Below are 12811 nucleotides of genomic sequence, written 5' to 3' on the forward strand. Positions count from 1 at the left end.
CAAAATGAACGACCCTTCTTCCTCGAAGAAAAGCCCAACATCCTCAAAGATAATTCCATCTTCTCCCTCGAAGAAGGGTCCACCTTCTTCCTCATCTTCGGAGGGTACCTCATCTGACGCTGGAGAGATCACCTCACAACTCTGGTCAGCCGTCCAACTCTTGGCGGCCGAGCCAAGCAAGTGTTAAGAGTCCAACTCCTAGCCGTCATTCCCAATCTCGTCCAATGGGGACGCCCCAAACGGGTCCCACTACGGAAGAGATGGCAAGAGCCCTCGCAGTCCTCATGGACTTCATTAAGGCTCAAGCAACCCAGCAGCTCTCATCTCTCGCTCCTTCGCTACACGCTGACACTTTTGAGCTGCCGAGAATCCTGAGAAGGAGAATCGGTCAAGGAGCGGGAGAATGCGCGAGTTCCATCCCACAGGGAGCTCGAATAAAATTGGGAGGAGGACACCTAGAGAACTGAACGAGAAAGGAAAGAAACCCCCAGTTCTTTGAGTAGTCCGAACCCCTAAGCTTCAAAAGCAGCAACACCGCTTCCACGCGGCTAGAGCCTGCTCACCAAAACGTCCACGAACGTATCGGCGCGAGGGATGGGAACGTGCATAGTTGCCTCACCTATCACGAAGGAACTGCACCTTAGCTTGCACCGTCCCAGCCGAGGACGAAAACCACTTCTACCTCTCTGAGAGGGGGAAACGAGGTCCCATCGGCTAGGAACAAGGGGAAAGTCGTGATGGTTTCCTTCAGTTCCCCATTCTAGAGCTAGATTTTGGAAGAACGAGTGCCGACGGTGAAACTCCCGGCACACATCACGTACGATGGTACTTCGGATCTGAAGGACCATATTGCCTCCTATGAGGGGCACATGTACTTGAACCCCAGGTCTGAAGCGACCTGATGCAAATATTTTCCGGCCACTCTCAAAGGTGTTGCACAAGTGTGGATCACCAAGGAGGTAAAGGAAGGCTCAATAACCGGTTGGAAAGACCTTTCCAACAAGTTCAAGAGCAAGATCTCTACGGCAAACCGCCGAGAGAAAACAACTACAGAGCTCATGAGCCCACAACAAGGGGAGGACGAAAGCCTCTGAGACTACCTGACTTGCTTCAGCAACGAGTCATCCAAAATTACAAGTTTAGACCAAGGCTAGGCGTTTTCGCGCTGCAAAACGAACTGCGAACTGGACAATTCCTTGACTTCGTAGTCATGCACACCAAGCAGACCTTGGAGGAAGCCCTCGACGCTTCGAATAAACACATCCGAGCCGAGTAATGGAACAAGACCAAGTCTCAATCTCAAACTGGGACTACTAAGGCAAAAGAACAACCGTCTGAAGGCCAGAGCCAGAGGAAAGGGAAGGAGAAAGCCTCAAAACCGTACTCGGCAGTTGAGCCAAAGAAAGAAAAGACCCCATTCTTAGGGAAATACGAATCATACACTCCTCTCGCTTTTCCGCGTGCTTAAGTCTATAGCATAACGAAGAAGGAAGAGATGTGGAAAAAATCGAGGCCACTTCCATCGTGGCACCAAAACAAAAATAAAGACCGATGGTGTGAGTTCCATGAGTCTCTTGGAAATCACACCGAGGACTGTATCCAGCTGAGAGACCAGATTGAGGATATGGTCCGAAAGGGGTATCTGAAAAACTATCTCGCGGATCGCCGCGAAGAGAAAAAACCCGAGCAAGACTCTCGGTAACAGTTTGATTTTAGCCGAAAGAGGGACAAGACGCAGGATAAGAAGAATTCAGACATCCTTGTCATCTCCGAGGGGACGAGCTCTCGCAATGCCCAAAAAGGCCACTTGAGGGTCTAAACCATCAAGTCTGCCACGCCTCCATCCGAGGTCTAGAGTCTCCGGTGCCGAACATCACGTTCATAGCCGAAGACTGCCGAGGGGTGGCATACCCCCATGAAAACCTGCTTGTAATAATTAAGGGGATCCAAACAACAACGTTTGGAAAACCCTCGTCGACGGTGGTAGCAGGGAAAACATCCTCTATTGGGATGCTTTCGACCAGCTGAATCTGCAGACCAAAGACCTGAGTCCGGTACCCTACCCTTCACCATCGGCAGAGATCGAGCAACTCAGAACGTGATGGTCGAATTTTTGGTTATGGACGTTTCATCTGTCAACAACGTGAGCATGGGAGACCCATGATTCATCATATATAAGGAGTGATCTCCACGTATCATCAAATGATGATATATGATTCTGACGAAGGCCACTCTGAAAAAATTCAAGGAAGCCAAGAGGCTGCCCAGAAGTGCAACTACCTCAAGCCATCCAAACAGCGTTGCGAAGACAAGGATGAAGAGGAGAAAGAAATAGAAAAGGACCGAAGCACTAAGAAGCAGAAAGGCTTTAGTGCTTCGGCCCAAGGGACCCTTACCTAAGAAAAATCAAAGGGGAAAGGAAAGGCTGGCTTCTCATTCGAAGTGAAAGATTTGGAAAGCCATCCGAAGTCTGGGACGCCTACTGACATTGATAGTAGGCCAGAATGTGAAGAGTCCGGTTCCAAAGCAATTGAGCTGGACCAGCAGACTGAATTAATTGTGTTGACCAAAGGAGACTCAGAAAAATGTGTCAGCATCAGGCTTAGACTTGATCCGAACATCCGAGTTGAACTTATCTAACTCCTTTGGGACAACCGAGATGTGTTTGATTTCTCAGCCGCAGACATGCCTGGAATTGACCCGAGCCTCATCTCTCACAAGCTAGACGTTGACCCTACCTGTCGACCCGTTAAGCAAAAGAAGCAGAATTATTCCGCCAACAAGAACTGAGACATTGTAGTCGAAGTCAAAAAACTTTTGGATGCAGGCTTCATCGAACCCTACATGTATCCGGAATGGCTGGCCAATGTTGTAATGGTTCAGAAGGAGAATGGCACCTGTAGAATGTGCGTTGACTTCAAGGACCTAAATAGGGCTTGTCCGAAGGAAATCTATCCCTTGCCGAGGATCGATCAACTATTCGAGTCGACAAGTGGCCATGCTCTGCTTAGTTTCATAGATGCATTCTCAGGGTATCATCAGATCTTCATGCACCCCGATAACCGAGCAAAAACAGCATTCGTTACGAACGTCAGGGTGTACAACTACAAAATGATGCCCTTTGGGTTGAAAAATACCGGGGCAACATATCAAAGGCTGGTTTATCAGGTCTCCGCCGAGCAAAAAGGTCGTAACATAAAAGTCTATGTTGACGATTCCATCGTCAAAAGCAAAGAGGACAAAGACCATGTTGCGGACCTGATTGAGACCTTCGCCACCCTAAGAAAACATCAAATAAAGTTGAATCCGAAGAAGTGTGTCTTCAACGTGAAGTCAGGCAAGTTCTAGGCTTCATGGTCAGCAAGAGGCGGATTGATACCAATCCCGCCAAAGTACAAGCAGCGCTCGATATTTCCAAGCCGAAAACAAAGAGGGATGTTAAGTGTCTCACCGGAAGAATGGCAGCCCTATCAAAGTTCATCTCTAGAGCTTTGGACAAGGGACTACCCTTCTTCAAAGCTTTGAAACTCTGAAAAACAAAAGAGCTCATTTGGGAAGATGAGCAAAAAGAGGCCTTTAAGCAGCTCTGTGAGCACCTGGCTCAACTCCCAACGCTGGCACGCCTAGCCGAAAGAGAAACCTTATACTTATATGTGGAAGTTAGACCTGCCACTATAAGTGCGGTTCTATTGAAGGAAGAAGATAAGATCTAGAAGTCTATCTACTTTGTCAGCCACACTCTGACGGATGCCGAGACTCGCTACTCCCTACTTGAAAAAGTTGCATATGCAGTAGTGGTAGCTGCTCGGAAGCTGAGGCCCTATTTCGATTGTCATCATATAGTGGTCTTAACTGATCAGCCATTGAAAAAAGTTCTTGGCAAAGTCGAAAAATCTAGTAGGCTAGCAAAGTAGGCCTTCAAGCTCACCGAGCTCAGCATCAGCTACCAGGCGAGAATAGCCATCAAGGCACAAGCTCTAGAGGACTTCTTGGCCGAATGCTCATACCAGGAAATGCTAGACGAAGAAAAGAAAACCTGGATCATTTTTACATATGGATCCTCCACCGTAAATGGATCGGGGGCGAGGGTTGAACTTACCTCGTCAGAAGGCAAGTCCTTTCAGTATGCGCTCAAATTTGCATTCCAAGCTTCGAACAACGAAGTGAAATGTAAGGAAGCAATCGATGGCCTAGAGCTGTGCATATCATTGGAAGCTGAGCATGTCTGTTTAAAACATACTCTCAGATTGTCACAAATCAGATCCGAGACAAGTATGAGGCAAAAGAGTGTGAGAACCACATGGGGGGGGAGAACTTTGGCCCATAAGGCATTGAGGGCGGGGTACTACTGGCCCACCATGGTCTTGGATGCTAAGGAGCTGGTCAAAAAGTGTGAGAAATGTCAAAAATTCGCACCAGTTATCCATCAGCCAGCCCTAGATCTCCAGCTGATTTTGAATCCTCTTCCATTTGCTCAATAGGGGTTGGATATCTTAGGGCCATTTCCAGATGCTCCGTACCAGAAAAGATGGCTGATAGTCGGCATTGACTATTTCAGCGAATGGATCGAGGCCGAGGGAACCTTGAACATAACCGAGCAAACTGTCAGAAATTTCATCTGGCAGAACATTATCACTCGCTTCGAAATTTTGAAGGTCTTTGTCTTCGACCATTAGAGTCAATTTGACAATCTGCCACTGAGGCGGTACATTGATCAGTTCGGTATCAAGCTGGCCTATTATGCGGTCTGTCATCCACAGAGCAACAGTCAAGTCGAAGCAGCAAACAAGAAGATCCTCAACGCACTCAAGAAGAGGGTTGAGGATCAAAAGTCCAAGTGGATAGAGGAACTCCCTGGCCGCATTCATGGGAAACTCTCAGCCACTTGGGAGAGACCCTATGAAATTTATGATGAACTACAGCCCGAAACCTACCGACTTCGCCAGTAGGATGGAACTAAACTGAAGAACCACTGGAATGCTGATGCACTGAAAAAATTTCATGTATAAGCTCTTCGGGGAAGAATAATCTATGTAAGTGCATCTTCTGAAATTAATGAAAGGCCTTTGAGCCACCATTTTTATCAATTTTGCAAGTTTCTATTTACTGCTTTTATGTTTTTTGAAAGGGGTTTCACTTCAGCACTGTCCGAAGTATAGCTCAACAGTGGCACTGTACTTTGGATTGCCGTCAAACTCGCCCAACGGGGAACAGTAATTTCACCGCCGAAGTATAGCCTTATGGAGGCACGGTACTTCGGATAAATTAGTTCCTTTGGGCAAAGGGGCCGTAGACAAATCTGAAGCATTGCCAAACGCTAGCACTGTGCTTCAGAGGATTATATCCGAGGCATTGCCAAACTCCGGCATTGTGCTTCAGGTAGTCATTCCCCCGAAAAATTTTCAAGGATCGAGAAAATACTGCTCTTGGAGTTTAAGAATTTTGAGCAGCGAACTCATAGATTCCCCCAAAAAAAAAAAACGGAAAAGAACAGAAAATTCAAAAATTTTGCTAAGTAATACAAAGCAGGGTAAAGCAAGGCTTCGTCTGAGCAAACAGATCCGAGCAAACACATTAGAAATTCGAAGACTGAAACTTCAAATTTCTGGGGGGACAAGAAGCACTCAGATCAGTCTTATTTTTCCACCAAGTTGGGGCCAAGCAGCTCCAAGCCGAATCTCAACACTTAGAAATTTTTTTGCAAAAACAAACAAAAAGAAAGTTGTAAAACTAAGTAAAACAGGCAAGGTAATTGGAAGAGAAAGTATTGCATTTAAAGAAAACAAATTATGCTCGGATCATCAAGCTACATTAAATCAAGTTAAGAAAATTCAAGGAAACTAAATACTAATCGGCAACCGTCCACAAGACGGATAAAAGCATCTGCCAAACTAAGTACAACTACTCAAAAATCAGAATAAAGAGTTTGTATATCAAGGTAAGCTGAAGCAAAAAGGTATAAGAGGTAAAAATAAATGCAGCATATTCTAAAATTAAGAGCAAGTTGATCCGCAAGACTCTGTAGACGACTGCCCGAGTTCCTATGCTTTAGCATTCGCAGGATCAGGTGAAGCAGCTACACCTTGGCCATCAGAAGCTGTAGCACCAGCCGAGGACGAAACAGGATGAGCTAAGGCCTTGCTCGCCTCCAGCTTTTGAGCTATTTGCCTCTCTTTCCTTGCAGCTTATTCCTCCTCTCAAGCCTCAGCCTCTGCCTGATGAGCCGGAAATCAACTTCAGCTTGGCTGGCATTCCTAAGATGAACATCCTGCGTGCTCATCTGAGGCCCAAACCTCCACCTAATCCCAGTTGATGTTGGGCTCAGCATGGAAGGCCAACCGTCGAGCTACGTTGAACCCGTTCTCATAGCCTTCATTATACTCAGCCTCGGTGTAGATCCGCACCTTCAGCAGCTTCTGAGCTTTCTCGAGCTCAGCTTGAGTCTTGGAGGACTCTTCTTGTTGTGCCTTCAGCAACTCTTGAGCCTCCTTGAGCTCATCCTGAGACTTGGAGGACTCTACCTGCTTGGCGTTCAGCTCGTTCCGGAGCCGCATAATTTCATCCTGCAGCTCATTTTGTCTTCTCACTGACTCCTCCTCGGTAGTGGTGGACCTTTGACGAAACTCCTCAGCCATCATCCGCTGAGTCTCCTTATGCTGCTGTTGAATCTCAAGACCAGGGATGTCATCAACCCCGTATTTTTTCAGCAATGTAGATCCTTGATCCAAAATGGGGAAGATGTAATTCTCCAGATTTTTGAAGATAGTCTATAAAGCATCCTTGGCTGCAACAACTTCTTCCCCAGCAGCTTTGGCTCTGAGTCCAGGAAGGTCAGCTCGAACTTCGGCCTCCTCAAGTTTGAACTTTAGGTCCTCGTCCATTTCCACTGCCAAGGTGTGGTTCTGAACAACCTGCAGAGGTTAAAAACTAGTCGTCCTGTAGACACCTGAGTGTGTCTCCCCAAAAACCAAACCCAATAAGAGTGACTTTCACATCTTTGATTATCAAGTTAGGTGAAGAGTTGAAGTGTCTCGTGAATTTCCTCTAGCTTTGACCATATTTCTAACCTTTCCTAAAATGTTCTAAACCAAAATCATTTATTTCGTGTCCTTAAACCCAAAATCATTCATTTCGTGTCTTAGAAAATCATTCATTTCATGACCTCTTTATAAAAACGTCCAAACCAGTCTATTTTGGTCCATGATCCTGGTCCAATTATTGTTTAGTTGGATGGAATTTGAAAATATCTTTCCAACAACATATTATAATCCCAAATCCGACTTATAACGAAGAAGTTATGGCCAAAATATTAAACCGAGCCTGAACCGGACTTAGGTCCATCTTACCTACGACCCAATAATCATGTGAGGGTCCAAATACCTTAATCCCAATCCTAAACCAATTAGGATTCATTAAGAACTTCTAGAAGTATCTAGAAGGTTCTAATCTATCCTTTTCGAAAGATAAAGATCAAAGAGTTTTAAATTGAATAAAACTCTTCTTTTTTAAAGTCCTTGTTCTGTTCGAATTCAAATACATTCAGATATGATTTCTTAAATCATAATTTTTATCCAAATCTTAAATGGTTGGATAGCCCTTGAAATTATATTTACAATGATATATCATAATCCCAATTCCGTGCTATAACGAAAAAGATATGAATGAAATACCAAACTCTATCCAAAACTGACGATGTCCCACTATTTCGATCATATTTTTTATTCTATAAATTATATCAATTTGATTCTAATTGGGTTGGAAATTAGACTTTTAGAGCTTTCCAACGATATATTATTTATCTTATTATGATTTCTATATCAAAAGTTATGATAAAAACAAAAAATCGCAAAATTACAGGACAATCACGCCGCGATGGAATCTATTTTACTTGGATTCAATTTCTGACCCTTCCACCCTCTTTTTTCCCTATAAATAGAGGTCGTTTTCCTCCGTTTTCAATCATCAACAAGCTTGATCACCAACAATCATCATCTAATCCCTTCTCTAGTACTTTCCCTCTCTCTCATGATTCTTTTCTTAGCCTCCCTAATCAAACACCATACCTCCTTCGCGAGCTTTGAATACTCATAGCCAATCTCGAAGTTGTCTTCAACCTTGACGTGAAAGGTTAATAGTTCTGAGGGTTTGGTCCCAAATCTATATTTCAATCCTTGTTTGATTTATTTGATTTAATCTTTCTTGAAGTTACTAACGTGTGTATTGTATTAATAGACAGAGATACGAGACATCAAAGTAAGTAATTCGATTACTTAATTATTCTTTAATTCCTATTATCATGTTAGAATGTTGATTTTGATTCCTAGTATCATGTTTAGGGCGTGAATTAATATTTTTAATGTCGTGCTTTCTAGTATCATGTTTAGGCTAATGCTTTGATCTTTATTATTAGTGACATGCTAGGGTTTGTTGTTAATTAATTTAGTATCATGCCTAGGACCTTGCTATTAATCATGCTTTGTTGATATTATTATGATGATTATTGTGTCAATTATTATATGTTGCTTGATTATTCGTGATTGATTGCTATTGTTGGATCATGCCCCTTCTTGCAGGTTTAAAGAGAATTTGTACTTGAAATCACGCCTAATAAGATAATTAATAATTTGATATAGACTTGACATGATTTTAATTCAAGTGATCGCCAATAATAGATTTATTTGTGCATTTATAATCAACCAACGTAGATTAACAGGTTTAGGGCTAACTTGTTGTATGAATGTTGATCGAAAAGCGCACGTGAATATCATAAGAATTAAGTAGAGGCCGATTTAAGACGGGTTCAATCTTTTTTAGGCTGGATTCGTACCAACATCCTCGAATATCCAGTCATAGTTCCGGACCACTATGGAGTTAGCGATCTCCGTGATTGTGAATGGGGTGTAACCTTCACACCCATGAACGGTTTGCAAGTTCCTAAAAGTTGTTGGCGACTCTTTTATCTCTAGCTTCCTTCCCTTTGTACGCCACCATGCTTAAAAGTATGATCACAGTGGGGCTCAAAGTTGAGTTTGAAAAATTCCTTACACAGCCAAAATAAAGGAGTTACAAAAAAAAAAAAAAAAAAAAAAAAAAAAAAAAAAAATAAACACTTAAGTGAAAATGCTTAAGTGCAAGAAAGCCTTACCAACATCAGCTACCTCTGAATTTTAGCAAAGGGGTCAGGCACCCTTACAGGAGGCTTGGCTATCCTAGCTGTGGCCCGAATAGACCAGGTCCTCGCCCTCTCTAGCTCAGACTTGTTGGATAGGTCGCCGAAGAAGATGATAGCTAATTCTCGGTGCGACCAGAGGACATTCCTAGTACTGTTAGGAACGTGAAACAATGGAGCTGATTCGAACCCCATGTCTGTAGACTGCAAGGTTCAGAAGGAATGGTCCATGGAAGTTGAAGGCACCTCAGCTCCCTTCACAGTCTTAAGTCCTTTCACGGTTTCAGCACTCTTCAGAGTTTCAGCCTCGAAACCCTCGGGCTTCCCATCCAGAATCTCCAACTCGTCTTCAGGTTGGACCAACAGGTCATCCAAAGCATCAGCCTCCTGCTGAATCTCATTTGCAAAAGCCTCGGCATGATGCCGCGGAGATGCAGGAGGAGTCAGACCCTCAGACTGAACCTCCTGATCCTCAACTAACAGCTCAGAAGGAGGAATTTGCTCCTCGGCTTTCTCCTCAATCTTCTCTTCAGTTGGCCCTAGGGGGGGAACTTGCTCTTCTATCTTTTCCTCCTCGAGCCGAGGTTTCTTCGCATGAATAGGGGCAGCTTGAAATTGCTCCGACTTGATAACAACTCTCTTTTTCCTCAGCTCAGACATTTCTTCGTCTGAAGATAACTCTGGGACAGCTTCGGCGGACTCTTTCTCGTCCCTTTATTCTCCGTCAGAATGCAGAAAAAGAAACAACGGGGGCAAGTATCCATGTAAGTAAGTAAGAAAAAAAAGAGAAAAAAAAAAACAACAACAACAACAACAAACAAGTCAAGCTTGAAAGTTTACTGAAGTCTTGAGCAGACGCTCGTCTTTGTCTTCACTTCCTTCAACTCCTGGAGCAGCTGTTTTAGCTCACTCGGCAACAGGAAAAGAAGTCCTAGCAGCAGTAGAGTTCTTAGCAGCAGCAGAAGCACGGGCTGCAACGGCTTGTTCTTCAGCAAACAGAAGGAAAAAGGGTCACGTTTTTGCCACCAGACTATCTTCTGCTGATATTCAATCGCGATGGAAATTTGAAGCCTCTTTTTGTGCAAGCTAAGGGGTCGATCCTTCGAGTTGGTATTTTTGGTGTATTTGTGACCGGATCCCTCTCTTGAGTGATCCTGAGCACCCTGTAATTGATGCCCGAGTCCTCTTCGTACAGCAGTGAAATGACAAAACAACAGTTAGCTTCACTGAAGAAAACAGACATCGAAAAACAAAAGAAGTAAAAAATAAAGCCAACGGCCCCAGCTAAGCTCCTTACCGCCTTGGTACTTTCGGCTGAGACCGACGACAGCCAGCATCTTCTCGCCAAAGATGTAGTGGCAGCAGGGCAACCAAGTGGTAGGGACAGTCTTCATTCGGCCAGCGGCCCCGCGCACTGTAGACCGGCCGAAATGTTCCATTTGCTTCAGATCTAGAAGGGTGAACTCATCAGAGCCGATGCTAGCCATTTGGAGATCAGATTTTCTCAAGTACCTCTGCGCACCGAAGTAATTTGGGTGTTTTTCGTCTTGGAGCGCCCTTACCCAGATCCATTGACCCCTTCAATCTTTATCAGAGGTATCATTCAGCCAGACCGAAAGATAGTCATTCTCATCTTCAATCTGCCACCCATTATGCTTGTTTGCCTGGACATTCGACACAAGCTTATGGGTACATCGAAAGCAGTGTACGCTCGACGTAAATCTGAAAAACAGGCACACCCAAAGGTACGACATCAACCTTTGGATGTTCACCGGCGTCAACTAGCACAACAAGATGTTGTAACCGTTCAGCACCTAGGTTACAAAAGAGTGAAGTGGGAATCGAAGCCCGTAGTGCAGCTGACGAGTGTAAACTCCGATGTAACCCGGAGGAGGGCGGTGAATCCGATCATCCGAAGTAGGCATGCGGCACCAATACCCATCCTCCTCCATAATCCCATAGAAAACCTCAATTTGCCAGGCGAAATTGTATTCGGCATCATTCCCAATCCACCAGTTGTAAGGCGGGAAACTCATGATGCCCACATTTGCAGCCTCGTCCTGCCATTCCCTTTCTTCTGGGGTCAGTGGCCTAGACGTCGAAGCCTCGCTTCGGCCAAAAGTACTAGCTAATCACGAAGCCCGGGGGGCAAAGTGGTCAGGGGGACGGTGCAATGGCAGAGCCACTAGAAGCGGCGGCAGCACCACTCCTAGCCCTAGGGTTCTGGTCGCTGAGCGGTGGCATCATCGTCAAAGGCCGGTTTCGCCGCGTAATCAACTGCGGAACCTCCTCCTCCTCTTCTTCAACATTCGGCTCAACCTCCACTTTTCTTTTTCCACGGTCGCCGCCCATTCTCAACGGTGGTTGTGCGAATAAACGGAAAAAAGGGGGGTACTTGAAAAAGCAAGAAAACCGAAGAAAATTCGAAGAAAATTACCTTGATCAAAAGCGGAATTTGCCGATCTATAAGTTCGGAGCAACAAATTTCTGTTTCAAGCCTAGGATCCCTGAATATGAGTGAAAAAAGGAAAAGGGTTTAGCGGCGTGATTAGCGAGAAGAAATTCGAAATTAGCGAAATGAAATAAGGAGAGAGAGTGGGATGAGTTGCCTAAATACCTTCCAGAAATGGGAATTTTGGGAGTTCGCGCCACTAAAGTCTCCACTAACTCCGCTTCAATGCTCCACCTTTCCGTCTTCTTCTCACGTTAATCTCTCACTAAACTGTCCACGTTCTCCATTAACTCCAAACAACAGTTATTATTTTAATAACTCCCAAAATAAATTCAAATGACATTTAAATCATTTGCTTACCTCCATTTTGCAAGTCAAAATCCTATTCATCAAATTTCCGAACCGGGTCTGGGGGGGCAAGTTGTTTGGGTCCAATTTACTCTAATTGGGCCGGTCCACAAATGATTCAATTATAAGCCCAAAGGAGGTTTAACCCTCTCTCAAGTCATGCCAAGTCAATCAAAGCCCCAATCAACATGGCAAGCCCATTTGACCTCAAGGCCCACTTATTCTATTTGAGCAAGGTATAAAAGCCTTCACCTCTCTCTCTCTCTCTCAATTCATTCACTTCAAGCCTCAAGCGATTAATTCTCTTGCATAGCTTCCTCTCTCTAGAAACACTGTACTGACTTCGGCATTGGAGGGGTCTTACTGGACACAACCCCCGAGGCCAGTTTACGTGTGTTTGTTGTGCAGGAAACCCTCGTCCCAATCATCACTTGGGCCGAGTCCAGTTTTCATCCCACGAGAAAGGTCCAGATGAAGGACCCATTGTTTTCACCCGAAATAATTTTAAACAAATGGTATTATTTAATTTGCATGGATTCCTCTTCCATTATTCTGTTCTTACTTGTAGAATGATTTATTACAGAGAACAACACATATCCAAAACACATAAATTCGCTCAATCTAGTTTCACCTTCTCCTACGACAAACAAGAAAAATACGTAGCAAGCAGTAAATAGTATACATCTCACTTAGACACAATTCAACAAAGACAGGCCTTGCACAACGATTCGATTGCTGCAACATCCATATTGTGGATCGTGAACATGTGATTTCATGGAATACCAAGCTAAGCTCAAAAGTTTCCCCAAATCATTCCCTTTAAGTTGTAACGAATCTACGGC

The sequence above is a fragment of the Chenopodium quinoa genome, unplaced genomic scaffold (assembly GCF_001683475.1).
Source record: "Chenopodium quinoa cultivar QQ74 unplaced genomic scaffold, ASM168347v1, whole genome shotgun sequence".
NCBI classification, from domain to species: domain Eukaryota; kingdom Viridiplantae; phylum Streptophyta; class Magnoliopsida; order Caryophyllales; family Amaranthaceae; genus Chenopodium; species Chenopodium quinoa.